This window comes from Thunnus albacares, chromosome 12 (assembly GCF_914725855.1).
Source record: "Thunnus albacares chromosome 12, fThuAlb1.1, whole genome shotgun sequence".
Lineage (NCBI taxonomy): Eukaryota > Metazoa > Chordata > Actinopteri > Scombriformes > Scombridae > Thunnus > Thunnus albacares.
The window spans coordinates 26,401,880-26,418,680 of NC_058117.1; the positions used below are offsets into that span (position 1 = coordinate 26,401,880).

Here is a 16,801-nt window from a genome sequence, read left to right on the forward strand (position 1 = left end):
GCTGTAGTGGTAAAGTGTGAGTAAACTCACGCTCATCTCAGCTACTACTTACAGACTTACAGACTGTAAGTCCCGTACCTTTTTAGATTGTCGAAAATAACAATAAACCAGACATTTGAGTATTCTTGCGAAATCATAAGTTCCAAAATACACCGGGGAGCTGATCTATGTTACATGGTTACAAGCCAAGTCCCCCCCAAAAATAAAAATGCTGGTCATATCCCTTCACATAAACCATCGATCATTCATGCATATGGTATATATAAATTTAAAACATGTTTTTAACTGTGAAAACTTTCAGCATACACCTATTTTTTTGTGAGGCCACACCGTCCCTTGGCAGACATATCCATGGTTGTCAGCTTTACAGCAACAATAAATGATTTAATGTATAAAACAAGACATCTTAATATGCAGTTTAGTACTGTTTTGACTGGGAAACAGTCACTGTTAGGGTTGCAACTCATGATTAGTTTCATTATCAATTAATCTGCCAATTATTTTCTTGAATAATCATTAACTGATTAATAATTTGTTTTTTTTTTAAAAAAAGACATCCTGCACAATTCCCTAAAGCCTACAGTGACATCTTATAATTGCTTCTTTTTTTTTCAACCAACTGTCAAAAACCCAAAGATATTACTACTACTAACATAATAATTAAAAAACTACTCACAGTTGAGAAGTTGAGCTTTTTTTTTAATTACTTAAATAATTACTCAAATGTAAAAATAGTTGCAGATTACTTTGACTTCAATTAATCAACTAATTGTAGCTCTACTGTTACGTAATATAAATAATGATGTCAGTTATTTAAAAAACTAACCAAACACAATAGTACAAAAGTAATTTTGATAAATTATTTGGGTGCATATAAAAACTACAGTTTAAATTACTCTTTACAGTACAAAATGAAACATTAAATCATAAAATATTACAAAACATCACTGTTAAAGAAAACTGACATGGGCTGGAAGAAGTTGAGAGAAGCTAATTTACTTAAATTTGAAAAATCAGAGGCCCTAGGATTGATCCCTGGGTGACTCCAAAGGAAAGCATTTTATAGTTTAACAGTTATCGTAACCATTATATTTCAATACATCTCAAACCATAAAGTTTCTTTTAAATGGTGCCATGTTTAACAGTGAGAAATACCATTAATAGATATACAAAATCTGATTCCTTTATTTAAATCTGTGGTTTTAGTTATGGAGAAGTTTCCCCAATGAAGTTAAGTGTTTCTCTCTGTGACTGAACTGTTCAGAGTCCATAACATTATGTATCTATTAACAATAATCTCTGTTGTAATAAATCAATTTGATAATTTACTAGAAAATAAATATTTTTGTTAATTATCAACATGGATTGAGTTTGAACATGTGTTTGACCCGTTGAATTGGCTGAAAATCCGTTCTGTCATGGAGTGAACACGGCACAAACTATTCTCACAGTTACGAAATTCAGATAAATTCAGAACAGTCGGGACTTTTATCATCGTTTCTCATCACAGAACAAATCAAGAGATTTTCAAGGCTGTTGTGAAAACCTGATATCCATCAACTTGTCCCTCATCTAAATAACTGTAACATTAAACGCTGAGTCATTTCTGAGTCAGAGACAGCTGAAAGTCATACCTTTTCTGTTTGTCAGAAGGATTTGAGCTCCATTACTCAGACATGCGGTGCCACATAAACAAGGTTTCCATCTAAAGCAGCAATATTACAGTGAGTCAGTATTTATCAGATCAAGTCAAGCCAAATCCATTTATGCAATAGTTCAGAAAACCAGGTTCACTGCAACACATATACACCGCACATTAAAAGGCAAACACATACATCATTAACCAAGTAAATATGTAACGTTTGTACTTTGATAGTTATTTATTCACTCTCATCTTAAGAACTCTTTCTACTCTATTCATGTTTGCTAAAAATGAAGTTACTACACTCCTTTTGCGTGTGATCATGTTAATTGCCTTCAGATTTAATTTCCCCTTTTCATCTGTTTTTATTTTGTGACTTTGTCCCGTTTGAGAAGATTTTTTATTGTTTTGTTGACAAGAGCTCCGAGATCCCGAGATGAGTGAAATGGTTAAATAATGGTGAAAATATGTGCAAAATTCATGGCTATTGGCAAGAGTCAGACGGTATACATTAAATAAGCCTGTAAAGATATTCCAGCTGCTACCATAGCAAATCACCAACAGAGGAAAAAGTAGAAAGCATACAAATAGTCGAATACATCTAACAAAGTTTTTTTTATTTCAAGATAATAATAAAATCCATAAAATAGTTTTGAACCTGAAATACATTGGTTATATATATATTGGTAATATGTCTGCTTGTAAAATCTGTGAAAATATACTCAATAATCAATACATGACTATGAATAATTTAATAATGGAAACAAATTTTTCAAAGCTGGGACATAAAGCTGTTTTATTGCACAGTATTTGGCCGACAATTTTATCCTCTAACTGTATCCAGATTAGGTTTTCAGTGAAAATAACCCCCGACTTGTGTTCCTCACACATTTCTGCACAATGATGTTTGCATCCCTTTATTTTTTTGGGGACAGCTGTTCAAAATTTTCCCTTTCATTCATTCTCTTGGCACAGTCATCAGTGATTTAGCCTAAGCCCTCGTTTGGCACCGAGCGGCTATGAGGAGGCTTAAGTTCAAGTGCCAGAATCTGACACTTCTAGAAACCCTGATACTTTGTCGTCAAGTGATACGAAAAGTGGCCTGTCACATCTCTGTCAGTACGTGTGTGTGTGTGTGTGTGTGTGTGTGTGTGTGTGATCTTGTATTAGATTACATCAGTACACAAAAACTCTTTGCAATATATTATATGCATTGTACAATAGGATTATGCAAACAATGCCACAAAGTGCATCATTAAAAATATTACAACTATCTAGTTGTGTGAACTATTTCGGGAGTTCCTGTTTTAAAGGAAGAGCGTTTTTGTAATACTTCTCTAAATACCTCATCAGTTCAGTTTAAAATTCTCTGAACTTCTTCACAACAGGAAACCCACATAAAGTTTTAGTTCGGTTAAAGAAACCCTGAAAATCTAAGGAATCCTGTATGAAAACAAATCTTTCCGCCAAAATTTAACCAGTCGATTATTTCATGTGAGAGATTTTTTTTTTTAATATTTTTGTTTCTGTCCTTGTTTTTCTCACAGGTTTGAAAATAGGAAGTCATCTACTTCTGTGCACCAATCAGAGTTTATCAACATTTATCAAACATGTGTTGACAGTTTCGGTGTTGTTTGCATATTTGGCAAATCTGATCAAACACACCCACACGGTCCTGACGAAGCAGAATAACAGAGAGATTTTGACTGTTAAAACTCTTATCAAATAATAATAAAGAATGTTTTTTTTTTCTCATGATTGTTGTTGATTTAGTTATAAATGTTTGATGTTATAGTTCAGCTGTGATAAGATAATTGACCACTCGGGTGAACGGCGCCACCGCAAACAGCAAAATATCAAAAACAGAGAAAAAAGAAAGAAAATTGTGCGTAGTTACTAAAGAAAGAATGAGAAATGACCTGATTATTGTTGAATCATTAATGATAAGGTAATGGTGAGGTAATCATGACTAATGTAGGACAACTTTTACTTTACATGCAAATAATGAGTAACTAGCAAATAATGAGTCACTAGTTATGTCTTTAGGAAGATTTGTTGTCTAAATGTTATCTTGAATAATAATTTTTAGCAGCGTATTGACCTGGTTTCTTTTGTTAAATGTTACAATGTTTTGCTAACCATGAGCCAGGGTGCAAAATAAAGATGAGCAGAATTAAAAAGGAAAAGCAAATGAAACAAAATGGATCTAATGAAGCAAATGAAAGCAAAAAGGAAATTAACAGTATCATGGTCTAAAGGTCACAGAGTGTGTGATCAGTGACCTGGAGCTTCAGGCAGGGGGGCTGTTATTTATTTGGGGAGGGTGTGTGTGTGTGTGAATGACTAATAGTCCGTGACTATTTGTGTCATTGCATTGCCGTAGAGTTTAACTAAGATAAGACAGAAGGTGGGACGCGTGGGAGTGTATTTGTACATATGCAAAGGAAAAAGTTAGCATGTGTGCGTGTGTGACTGAGAAGACGTTTAAAATTGAAACGGAGTGTGTGTGTTTCAGATCGAGTGTCATGTTTGGAGAGAAAGTGTGAGAGAGAGAAAGGTCTGTTTGTGTGTCAGACAGATAAGACATTGTCACTGTTCTTCTCAAACATGCTCCAACCAGCCTGAGACGGACGGCCGACACGGCAATTACAGCATAGCGGCTATTAGGGGTCAAAGGTCGGCCTAGAGCAGTTAGGTCACCTCAGATGACTTCTAACAACCTGAGCAGTTAATTAGTGAGGGAGAGCGAGTCGTGGCCACCGGCTGTTGTTTTATTAAGCATTCCAACAAAATGTTTATTCCTGCTATGCACAGGTTATTCATCTTCATCTTAATGTTTGACATTAAATAAGAGAAAAATATTACAACATAACACCACACACACACACACAGTCTAAAATATTTCTCTTTCTTGTTAAAGTAATCATTTTCTGTTTAATCAGACTTCAAATATTTATGTTTTCTGTTGCAGATATTTGTACTTTTGACACGCTATAAAAAAAAACCCATAACAGGGAGATCATTGTTTTGTTGTGAGGATGTTTTATATCCAATCTTATAAGCCAAAGGACATTTCTGTGAAAAAACAAAACATTTCTACAGAAATAAGTGTGAAACAAAACATTTTCAATTTACTCAGAACTCAACAAAATATTCCAACTGTGCAATGAGATAATTTGACAAAAAATATCACAAGAGAGTAAAACAAGAGATTCATGCATTTGCAGCAAACTTCTTTACAATAAAGTGGGTTAGATTTAGAGAAGTAACTCCTACCTTCTTAAAAATTGGGTATTTTACGCATCAGAAAGTCACATGAGGAACTAGACTTGAAACTACTTTGTAGAACCTGAAACATCCGTTGCAGGCACCACACCGTGACAAAGGCGAGATAGCTGAAACCGTGAGAAAGTCTTAAATAGAGATGAGTTAGACAAAGTGTTTTTATTGTCACATATTTACAGCGAAGCTCGCACTGATCTGAACCTCAGTGTGTGTGTGCAGGTTAGGAAATGAAAGAATAATATAATTAAACAAGTCTTTGTAAGCTTGTCATTTCAGGCAGCGTGTTCTTACTGTCAATATAGAAGAGTTGTTACCTAATAACGTTGTGCTTTTTATATGGTTAAAATCTCATTTTGAAGCATTAGTAAGATTTGGCGATATTTTTGAAGAAAAAAATTGCAAACATATCCCATCTGTAAAGAACACACAGGCAACATGGGAATCTGCAGCCTGCTGTGAGTGATTTTCACATATCTGGCAAAAAAGGCTTTTGGACGCTCATTTGTTTTCTTGTGTTAAACCGAGGCTACGATACAAAAACAGAGATCAACGATTGCGTATAAGCCGCTTTCATTCCAGACATCGTATTAAGATAATCTGCTGATATTTGTTTTCATTTGTGCCACAGCAGGAGTGAATAAAAAAAAGAACACTACAGATGAGGAGGATGATGTTTCTACTGTACCTTTAGTCACTGTGTACTTATTTTGTAAGGCTTGTCTGGAAATAGAAAAAAAAAACAAACATATCATTACACTGTCTATCTGCATTAAACTACTCCTAAAGCATCAAGTAAATACACCAAGTAGAAGCAAAAATAAGACAAGATTACTTGTATAATTTACTTTATGTTCTTACTTGAGCAAGGCACCAACACTGCTGGAGTTAAAAGTTTGATCACCATGGCTACTGTGTATATAAAAGAAATGTATGCACTCCAGATAGAGCACGCTTGGCTGAAACCTCCGCACAAAATGGCAGATGTGAACTGCATTTACCACTTGTACATGGTTATATTTCAAAATGCTACACTGTAATAATCATGCTGGTCTATATAAGGAAAAACCCATTGACCACCATTTTGAAAAATACCACGCTGTAACCAATAACCTCAGCAAACATTCCCCTTCTTCACATAACCAACCCCGCTATCACTGTATTTACATTACCCAAAATGAATGACCCTAATCGAGTGCGGCCTACAGTTCCTAAATCACTGAAAACAGCCATTGCGGCCTGACAACATGTTCAATTTTCCAGCCGCCTCACCTCATTTTTATTCTACGTGTGATGCCCAGTGTCATGGAGCAGCGGTTTCAAGCCCGAGCACGAGTAATGGAAAGGAAGGAGGTGGGGGGGGGGGGCGGGCGGGCGGGTGGGGAGGGGGGGGGGGGAGCAGAGGCCTGCAATGGTTTAAAGCACCATGCATCTTTTCTATCTGACGGACTCCGCTGGTTACCGAGTCGATGGTTCACTGGGCCATGAAGGAGCCGATTTGTTCTCCTCCCCAAGACGGGCTCTGGATTCAGCTAGCCACCACACTGCGGGAAAAAAAAAAAAATCCATCTTAACAAGTTGTTTAATCTGGTATCGTTTATATTTGTCTTTAAAAAGAAAATCCACCACCGATGTGAGGAAATGCAGATTTCTCCAGCAGATTTACTTTGAGCACAACACATCAGTCCAAGAGGCAATTCAAAACTGTTCCACTTGATTAAAGCAAAGTCTAGAAACACGGTGAGTTGGATTAGAAACAAATAAACTGGTAACTGATATGGATCATTCCACCAGTCAAGCTTGTGGTGCTATTTCAAGATTTGGCCAATAAAGTCCTTTCCTCAAGAAATTGTTTGCATTTGAGCCTATTTAAGCTTCCCAATTTCTGAATTTCCTAAATCGAAAAAAGATTTGAGAACTCAACAGTAAACGGCCTGTTGACATGTTTTGCAATAAAGGGAGTTGATACATGTGTGGATAAATGGGAAACAGAGGTGAAGGCGGTGCGGACGGACAAAGCGCTTTCAATCATTTGACACCTCAGACCATAAGGAACCTGAGAGTGACGAGGAGGGATTCTTAGAAAGTATAACAAGTCCAAACTACTATGTCATACTTCAAGACATCCTCGGGAAAACATGGAGGATAGATTCCCATGTTTTCAAGTCTGACTTAAAACAACACTCACATACCTGTATGTACTGGTTGCTGTAATGCTGTAATGCTTTCTAATGCATTTTTAAGTGATGGAGGACTAATTCCACAGTCCTCTTTTTGTGAAAAAAGCTGAAGCTAATATGAGGCTTCAGCAGTCTGGATATCTTTTCAGTATGAAATTCCCTCTTTGTGTTTCTATTGTTTTACTGTAGTTCAGCGAGGAAAAACTGTCAGCGGGGAAACTTTACTAAAAAACTTTGGAAGATATCCACTTGATTTGGCTCTTTACTCAGGAGGCTGCATTTTTCAGCAGAACAATGACTTTGAAATTTGTCCCCCATTTCTAACATTGAAATCACTTTATGAAGGGATCCCCCTCAGGACCAGTGTGGTCAGGAGGGATGATGACAGTCAGCAATAACTCTGTCTATAAGTATTTATTCATATTGTTCTGTATTGTTATACATTCCTGTAAATTTAAAATATCTTCTAGATAGGTCAGACAAAGTAATTCCATTTCAACTCCACTTTTTCAAAGAACTTTTTAAACCAACAAGTCCATGTTTTAAATGATAAAATATGTTGTTTTTAATTGCCCCTCAGAGCAACACGCATATCTGATCTGACGCCCATGTTGGCGGGATAACATAATTAATCAGTGGCCTCTAAAATCATTTTCATAGCTGAAGCTGCTACAGATAAGGTTTGGTTAGGTTTAGGCACAAAAATGCCTTGATTAGTTTTAGGAAAAGATGGATTTGGTAAAATTAATTACTTTGTTGGGAAACTTTGGTTAAAATAATAATTACTCAGTTAAGGTTTACGGTTGTGGTTAAGAGAAAGTGAACCATGGACCTTATCCATCCACCCCGACGTCCTATAAGTCTGCAGACTTTAAATTCCTACGGCTGCTAGAGGCCGTAAACATATGTTGAACAGCTGCAACGATTAATCAACAGAAAATTAATGCAACTGCAACTATTTTGATACTTTTGGATGAGACAAAAGGAGACATTTGGGGATGTAACCATCATTTTTCACCATTTTCTGACATTTCATAGACCAACCGACAAATAAAAATAATAGAAAAATAATCCTCAGATTAAATAATAATGAAAATAAATGTTAGTTGCAGCTGTAATATGTTGTACTGAGGTGTAATTCAGACATAAAAAGCTGCATTAACATCAAATTCAAAATTTTGGATCTGATAACTTCATCACAGTCTCAACTGAACTAGACAAACTGAACAATTTTTGATAATTGACAAAGCCAACTGATAAACTGTCTTTTTTATCTTTTGTTTATGAGGCTTAAACAGTCAGGAAGAAGCTGGTCTGTCAGCAGAGACAGTGTCACTACATCTCATTGATTATTTGGTCAGACCAGACGATTGTTTACTGGACAATCAATAGTTAGTGCAAATTGTAATCACAGCTAACACACACACACACACACACACACATGCATGAAAGCAGCCAATTATTTCTGTTCAGTCGGGGATTTTAGGAAGTGTGGCCGCACACAAGCACATATAAATCTATATGTCAATGCATTATACATCCTAAGCAGGTCAGTTTGTGTGTGTGTGTGGGTGTGAACATTAAAAAAACACACGTACACACTCACAAACCACATGACCCCCTGTTTAAACTGCAAACACTTGTCTGTTTAAACATGTGTTACTACAGCATGTAAACTCACCAGGTTGGCCTCCCTTGGTTTATATCAGATGAATCTGCAGTTTACAGTTTACATTTAATGCCAGTTTTCGATGCCGATGCTATAATATATGATATGATAAGATTTATTTATGGATTACAGACACAAAACTAAATCAAAGGGTTAACAAGTTAAAGTGAAAACATTTATTTTCCAACATGGTCCCAAGATGTTAAAAGACAAGAAACATTAAGAAAAACAACATTCAACATAAAACTAAACAATAAAAACCCTGAAATCCAAAATCACTACAGTTTAAAACAAATAATAATAACACCCACATCAAGATACATTAGTACAACAAGGACGATTTGATGGCTGAAGTAAAAATGTCTTTGAAGATTTCATTTTAAATCTGTGACCCTGATCTTTAAATAAGTCCTAACCTGACTTTTATAAGACCCTTTTGTTTTTAACTAGACGTGTAACTTCTGATCTGTTGGAAGTAGTGAGCACTTTATGGTGTGAAGCAAAAAGTAAAGGTGTGGAGGACACTGACATCAGAGACTGTAAATTGATAACTAACGTTTCAGATAATTAACTGGAATATCTTTCCATGATTTGCAGTTCAAACAACCTTAATTATCTTATACTGGGCCTTTATGCAGCCCCTCAGTTCAGCCTGTCTGAGCTGTTTTAGCTCCTCCTGTCTCTTTAAGGCCCCTCCTCCCACTGAGCCCACTCTGTTCTGATTGGTTAGTTCTCCTGGAAGCTGCCCCTCTGCAGACTTCCTCTGGTGATGTAGACAAACTAGTAGCAGGATTTCACTTCTTTTTCTCGTCCTTTACTGGAAATGGAAACTTCTCAAATACATCCGTACATGTTGAACCCACATCCGATGTGAAATATGTGAGTGGACAACTTGAACAATCTGAGGAACAACCTTAGCAACAATCTTAGCAACAAAGGCTACAGAAAGGACGGCCGTTTGTGGGCATGCACAAACAATCTGATGTCATCATGAGGAGGAAGTGGCGGTAACATTGCAAACGGAGTGTTCAGAGCAGGCTGAGGCCCTGGCTTTTGACTTGTAGGGAGCATTTTTTACCAAAGTTTTGGAACTTTTACTTTGTTTAACATAGACATCCAACATCAAAACAGTATAAAAATGACAGAAAATCACAGAAAGCATGCCATGTCCCCTTTAAAACAAACTTATGAAGAGATTTCAATCATCTGTCAGCCTTATGAGAGACACTATCCTGAAATACGAGTGTTGTTTCTGTATATAAGCAACAATATCATGCCAAGTTATGTATTCTTTATTTAAAATGAGGGATATTTATATAAGAAGCTCTACCTTTAGAGTTCCCAAACTACCTCACGTCTCTCTCTCATTTAAATCTTGCTATTACGGAGCACGATCCAATAATTACTGAACGGATATTTTTTATGTATATACTAATCTTGGTGGGACTGGATTCATGCATCATTTAAATACAATGAACTGCTAACAGCCCCCAAGCTGGATTCCCTTTGGAGATATTAAAGCTTTATTATCCGATATCTTTTTATGACTCGTGCATAAGCAACAAGGACAAGAGTTAAACAAATATAAAGTCGAGACAACCAACAGAATGAATAACAACATTAATAACATAAGTTCCCGTGCAGTGTTCGAGGACTGACTGTAAATGTCATCGTCTCTCTTGAGAACAGATTTTGATCTCGACGAATGCGCGTCTATGCAGTCGTCTGAGTGTGTGTAAAACAATGTCTTCAAACGCATGTGTGAGGCTTTAACCCACTCACCAAAACCAGAACACTGATTATATAGATGATTCTGTGAGATTCAGGACATTACATAACATTCAAAAAGGATTTTTATGTACAACCATGCCAACATTTGAGAATGATATACCCCTACAGCACAGTATCCTTGAATAACATCTGTTTTATAATGAAAGTATATGGCTGGTGATTTTCTATATTTCTCTTATTGTCAAGAAATCTCAACTGCAGAGCAAAACCATCAGTGTGTTTATCCAGAGCCTGATATATCTTGTTCCTCTGTGCCATAGGACTCCGTTGTTGTCCAGAAACTATTAAAAACATGTCAGTGAGCCACACCGCTGCACTGGGTGACATGTTCCTTCACCGCAAAGATTACCGTCACGCTAGTTTGTTTACAAACGGCTCCAAAGACTAATAACAGGGGCCGTATCATGCTTTTTGTGATTTTCTGACATTTATATACTGTTAAACATGGTCAAAGTTCCAAAACTTGAGGTGGACATATGTAAAAACACCACCTTCAAGTCAGTAGCCAGTGCTTCAGCCTGCTCTGAACGCTTCGTTTGCAAAGTCACTTCTACTTCCTCCTCGTGATGACTACCCACAAACAGTTGTCCATTTCATAGCCTTTGTCGCTAATGTTGTTGCTAAGTTTTAATGGGTTGTTCGCGCTGTCTTTTTGCATATTTCAGATTGGATTCAGGCTCATTTTGATTGGGAATTTTAGATTTTGAGTAAAGAACAAGAAAAAGACGTGAAATCCTACTACTACTGTTTGGCAGGCAGAAGTCTGCTGAGAGCCAGCCAACCAATCAGAACAGAGTGGGCTCATTGGGAGGGGCTGAAACAACCTGTTTCAGACAGAGGCTGAGCTGAGGGGCTGCATAAAGGATCTGTATGAGACAAATAAGGAGTTTTTTGATATTCCAGCTGAGCCAGTATTCCAGTGGAGCCCCAGAATATAAAAAAAAAAAACAGAACTGGCAATGTGCATGATACGCCCTCTTTAAAGCAAAACATTTGGAAGTCTTGCTGCAGACCGTCACCCTCGGCCACTGCCTCTTTCTGAAGTACATTTGTAAGTGAATTTCATAAGTGTGGCTGAATTGGAAACAGAAGCCTGCAGATCAATATTTGAATAGAAGTGCTTTGGTTTTGCTCCCCTGTGAGTGTGTTCCTGTGCATTTGTGTGTATGTGTGTGGTGTTATGTTGTGATGTGTGTGTGTGTGTGTGTGTGTGTGTGTGTCAGGCTGCCTTGGGCGGTGCTAGTGGGACCGATGCCAGACAGTTTACTGTCTGGAATTTGATGGGGCCTGGTAATGTTTTATATGCACTCGCCTCCATGATACATTATGAATGAAGCATACCATCCATCAAAGAGACAAAATAACAGACTCAGACATCAGATGGAGGGACACAAACGAGTCGTGTGTAGGCACGCAAGCTTGTATGAAAGTATGATTCTTTCATTTGGTCACCTTTCTTTCTTTCTTTCTTTCTTTCTTTATCAAACACATTCAAACACACGCAGCAGTAAAAATTTTCAACTCATCTCTCAGTCGGCAGCTTTGGCTCACATCGTAACACAGGGAGAGTCACACACAGAGCAGTAAAATTTTTATCTCATCTCTTATTGAAGCATTTTACGGCTCACCCTGACACACATTCATATACACACAAACAGTAACCCGGTGGGACAAAAGAGAGAGAGAGGGACAGACTTCATTTGATGATCAGAGAGCCCGGCCTCTCTCCTCTCTCAATCCTGAGGTCTCCTATTTCCTCCTTTTCCCACAGATGTCTCCTTCAATGATACACTATGGATTTATTGTCCACCACATGACAGAGAGCAGAGAAAAAAAGATGCCAAAGAGAGAAATATACTGAGCCAGTGAGAAGCACACAAAGGAAGACAGCGTGTCAAAGATATTACGGTAACATTTTCTATGACGCCCATGTCTGTAATGAATTATAAACACTTATAATGCATTATAATGTTCTTATAGCACCGTATAATTATAGTTATAAGCACTCATAAATGTTCAGAATGATTTATAACAATCATAACACATTATAAAGCATTTTATAATGGCTTAGGTCAAGTATCATAACACTTAATTATTGCTCATCACTTGCTGATATATTTTTTTGGAAGGATCATAGTATATTATAATTCTCAATACATCATCATCATCATTTTATAATGGATTATAATCACTATTGTAATGCATTATAATGTGATTATAAATTGCTCTAAGTGGTCATTTGGTGCTTTAAGTGAAGTAATGATATTCCTGAGGTATAAGCAGATATAATACATTACAAGCTGGTTATAAGTCAATATTAGTGGTCATTTGTTTTAAGTAAAGTGAAAAAAGAAACATTAATTCTATGCAAGAACAACACAAAATGTTGTAAAATGAATTTATTTTGTGTGACGGGTCATAACAGACAATGACAACTTTTTGATGATGAACATGATGGACATTTATATTAAACTAATGTAATGTTTCCCCAAAAAACTCACTCTAAACATTCAAATGACTCAAAATATAGATAATAACTGAAACAAATTTCCACTTTGCCTTTAGCTGTGTATATATTTAACGGGTCATAGCAGACAATAAACTGAGTACTGGTAAGGTACTCTAGTTTTATGTATTATTAAAGTTACTGAACTGTTTGTCGTCACACTTTCTTCGGCAGAGTCTGGTATGCAATAAAATATTCTTTTAGACTTTGTGACTTCTTTTCTTCATGCAGAAAGTAAACCAAATATTTTAGGAAGGCAAATAATGAGCTGGGACACTGAGTCACTTCCACCACTCAAGAGTTTCCGAGGTCGATTGTTAATGAGTATAAAGCAAATGAATTATTGAGTGTGAGAGATGAGACACGAGGCCGTGTGTTACTGTCGCCTAGACAGCATATTGACTCTTCTGAAAATCAAATTAGACCGGCATCTTTTAGTTTGTCTTGTTTCGAGAAAAAATAATGATGGAAGTTATTTTTGCACATCATTATTTTTTTTTTATATGAAGTAGAAAAGATACAACAAAACACAATCTAGACAGATCACACCCACTCATAGAGTCGGTTTACACGCCAATATACTAGTTTTGATCATACTGGGGGTATCACATGGAACATAGAGAAACATTGATATTCATTTCCCTGTATTCATAATTCTAATATTATCCAGGTTTCTTATCATCTGCAGTGGTGCAGGCTTGTCTTTGACTCATCCACATCCAGAAAATCTGTCATTTCTATATTGATGGACTTAATTCAACAGCTGGTGATGAACCCAGCTTGGTTTCTAGCCGCCTGTATACTGTTGCATTAACAATCTGCTGGATTTCTTCATCCGATCACCAGTAATGGATGAGCGCAACAATGTCATTTATCCTCAGACTTTCACTTTAGTGCATAGATTATCATTGCATCATTTTTCATCATAATTACTTCTTGCTAACTAACAACTATGTAACTCAAGTCAAAGATGTATCTGCAAACATGGCGGAAACTTGTAGAAAGTTGAAAGTTGTTTAGATGTCACAGCTTTCTAGTTTCTATCAAAGTACTCCTGCTATTATATTCTGCTTTCTCAAAACCATGAGAAGGGATCATCCAGGCTTCTGAAACCAGCATATGATGTTTACATAAATAAGCACACAACCTGGATACTAAGAAAACCTGCTTATTTCTGTAATATTATTGTGCATGTAAAAGTACTCATTGATTCATGTTTAAACCTTGTTTAGCTCATAAGTAAGACAAATGAGAAATATCTACCTGTTCTGTGTTGCTGTTATGCTATCGTGATGTTGCTGTTTGGACCTCTGGGGGCATCACACCGCTGAGGTATCACATGTCAAAACACCTGTGCACGTTTTTTGTTGTTGTTGATGAGTCAGGATGTAAATCTCTGCAGGTTGATGGGTAAATGTATACACCACTAGTATCTGTCCAGAGAACCAGCAATTATCACATCAGCATATCGAGGATACTGTACTTTAACTACTACTCCTGTCTGCGCAGTATGACGTGTCGGTTGATGCATGTCAAATGATTTTCATTTACATTTTTGGCATTTAGCTGATACCAGATGTCCCTGCTCAAAGACACTTTGATAGGACACAAGAATACATTAATTGAGAAGACATTTATCTCCAAATGTCTTTTTAATGTGTTTTTTTTGCACGTATGTTGTGCTGCAGTCTCATTTGCAGCTTCATTTTTATTAATTTGTACCTTGAAGAATTGGGGTTAATTACCTTCGGATTCATTCAAATGTAAGCAGGATTTTGTTCAAAATCCAATAAGTATTTTGTATACAACAACAAATTATTGAACGACTGAGAATTAAATCTCAGTCACACACACATGCACACACACACTCACACACACAAAAAGCAGGGCAGTGTAGTGAGGAGAACAACTGACTTCCTATCAGTCTAATTGGCAAGCTTCCATCTAGCTGAAGCCAGCCTACTGACCTCTGCCCCTCTTGTGGAAGAGTGCACACAAAAATAGCGTTAATTTGAGATACAATATACATATTTCATATATATATATATATATATGTGTGTGTGTGTGTGTGTGTGTGTGTGTGTGCGTGCAGCAGTGTGTGATACATCCGCCACAGACTGCAAAGTAGTCTCCACACCTCACTATACATTTCCTTTTCCAACATGAACAGCCCTCCTCAATACACTCAGCAGCTCATCTGTCTCAGGGAGTCCAACATAAAATTTGGGCCACTCTCTGCACCTAGTTGCCAAGGCAACCACTCAGAAATATAGAGGCTTTTCTGCACAAGGACTAGCAGCATGGACGTATTATTTACCACTGGCTGAGGCTGTAATCCCTGTCACCTACCCGCTGTGTCGCCGACTATACCTTTGGAAAAAGAACATCCAACCCCCACAAGCAACAGCACACCCTACTTCACCCACACACTCTCTGCATTGTTGCATTGTGGGTCTCCGTGAACAGCAGGGTGGCAGTTACCATGGCAATGTCGATAGTTATCTTTTTCGCCCCCCCCCCCCCCCCGAACGTCAACAGGTGAGCTCTGTAATGTAAATTTGTCACGCTGTCACACACAGATGCGGAAGGAGTCTGCAGGAGGGGGGCGGAGGGGTACACATGTGCACACAGACACACACGGAAAAAAAAGTCTTCTCTGCACATTTCTAACATGAACTAAATATGTGCATAAGCATAGTATGTATAAGTAAACATGCTCATTTGCATAAACGCATGCACACATGTAATATGAGCGCATACAAAAACACACAAATTAAGTCCTCTCCCTCACCCAGTAAAGGCAGCAGAAACATACAGATGTAAATGTTACATGCATGTGCACAGAGATAACCACACAAACACACATCCCCAAACAAATTATGCATGTATAAATACATACATGTATATGCACAGATACACAAATAACACTGTATGCTGTTTTTATAAAAATTTCCGTCACTGTCTCTCTCTCTCTCTCCCTCTCACCAAAACCCCCCTCTGCTCGCCCCATCAGTCAAATCCATAATTGGCCGTCCATTATGCCAGAGTTCATTTGCATGGTTCCAGCTGAAGTGTTTACCAGATGTCTGTGGGTATCGCTAACATGATTAGGCTGCCGTTACACTAATTTATTGGGTTGATCCTCTGGGTACTCGTCCATCATGAGCTGGAATACAAGAAACACTGTGAAACCGCTGATTTTCACTGGGAAAAACCTGATGTTTATGATAGAAACGGTCTACTGTAATGTCCGCAGTGTATTTAAGAACTGCTTCTGACACTTTGCTGTCCCTGTAGAATTTTAAAAGTCACTAAGTTGTCATCTTGTTTGTGTGACAAGAGAACCATGATGAATTTCTGTATATTTATCATAGTTGGTGATTTAAATGAGATTCAGAATTTGACAGTAAGTCTGATTTTCCTTTGAGAGGAGTTAAGAGGAGGGAGACTCTTGGTTTTAGCACTCACCCAGCTTTAATGTGTGTGATTAGCATTTATTTTACTTATGTTTAAGTAAAATATGGATTGTTCACCTTCCTACCATTTAACAAAACCACACTCTTTCCCAAACCTTAACTGAAGTGCTTTAGTTTTCGTGTAAATGTCTGATGAAGTTCGCTTGACCAAAACTATTTAATAAATACAATTAATACTATTGTTTGTTTTGAACTATTGCTTTATCTTCTACACATCTGTCTTTACATGTGTGCAAAGACAACTCCTTTTTTTTT

At 37.2% G+C, this 16,801-nt stretch overlaps 3 long non-coding RNA genes across 3 annotated transcripts in view; 1 reads left to right on the forward strand and 2 right to left on the reverse strand.

The window, feature by feature from the left end:
• Window positions 1-4,399: 4,399 nt before the first annotated feature.
• Window positions 4,400-6,296, reverse strand: LOC122993072. Its single transcript, XR_006406325.1, has 2 exons — window positions 6,197-6,296; window positions 4,400-5,647 (listed from the first exon to the last, which is right to left on the reverse strand). It is a non-coding gene; the product is annotated as an uncharacterized LOC122993072 (long non-coding RNA).
• Window positions 6,297-6,298: 2 nt separating this feature from the next.
• Window positions 6,299-16,801, reverse strand: part of LOC122993069 — a 91,060-nt gene continuing 80,557 nt past the window's right edge. The window contains exon 4 of the long non-coding RNA XR_006406323.1: window positions 6,299-6,468. This is a non-coding gene — a long non-coding RNA (uncharacterized LOC122993069). The remainder of the gene's footprint in view (window positions 6,469-16,801) is intronic.
• On the forward strand, window positions 9,346-15,269 carry LOC122993070. The gene is made up of 3 exons (XR_006406324.1): window positions 9,346-9,427; window positions 11,983-11,993; window positions 15,260-15,269. It is a non-coding gene; the product is annotated as an uncharacterized LOC122993070 (long non-coding RNA).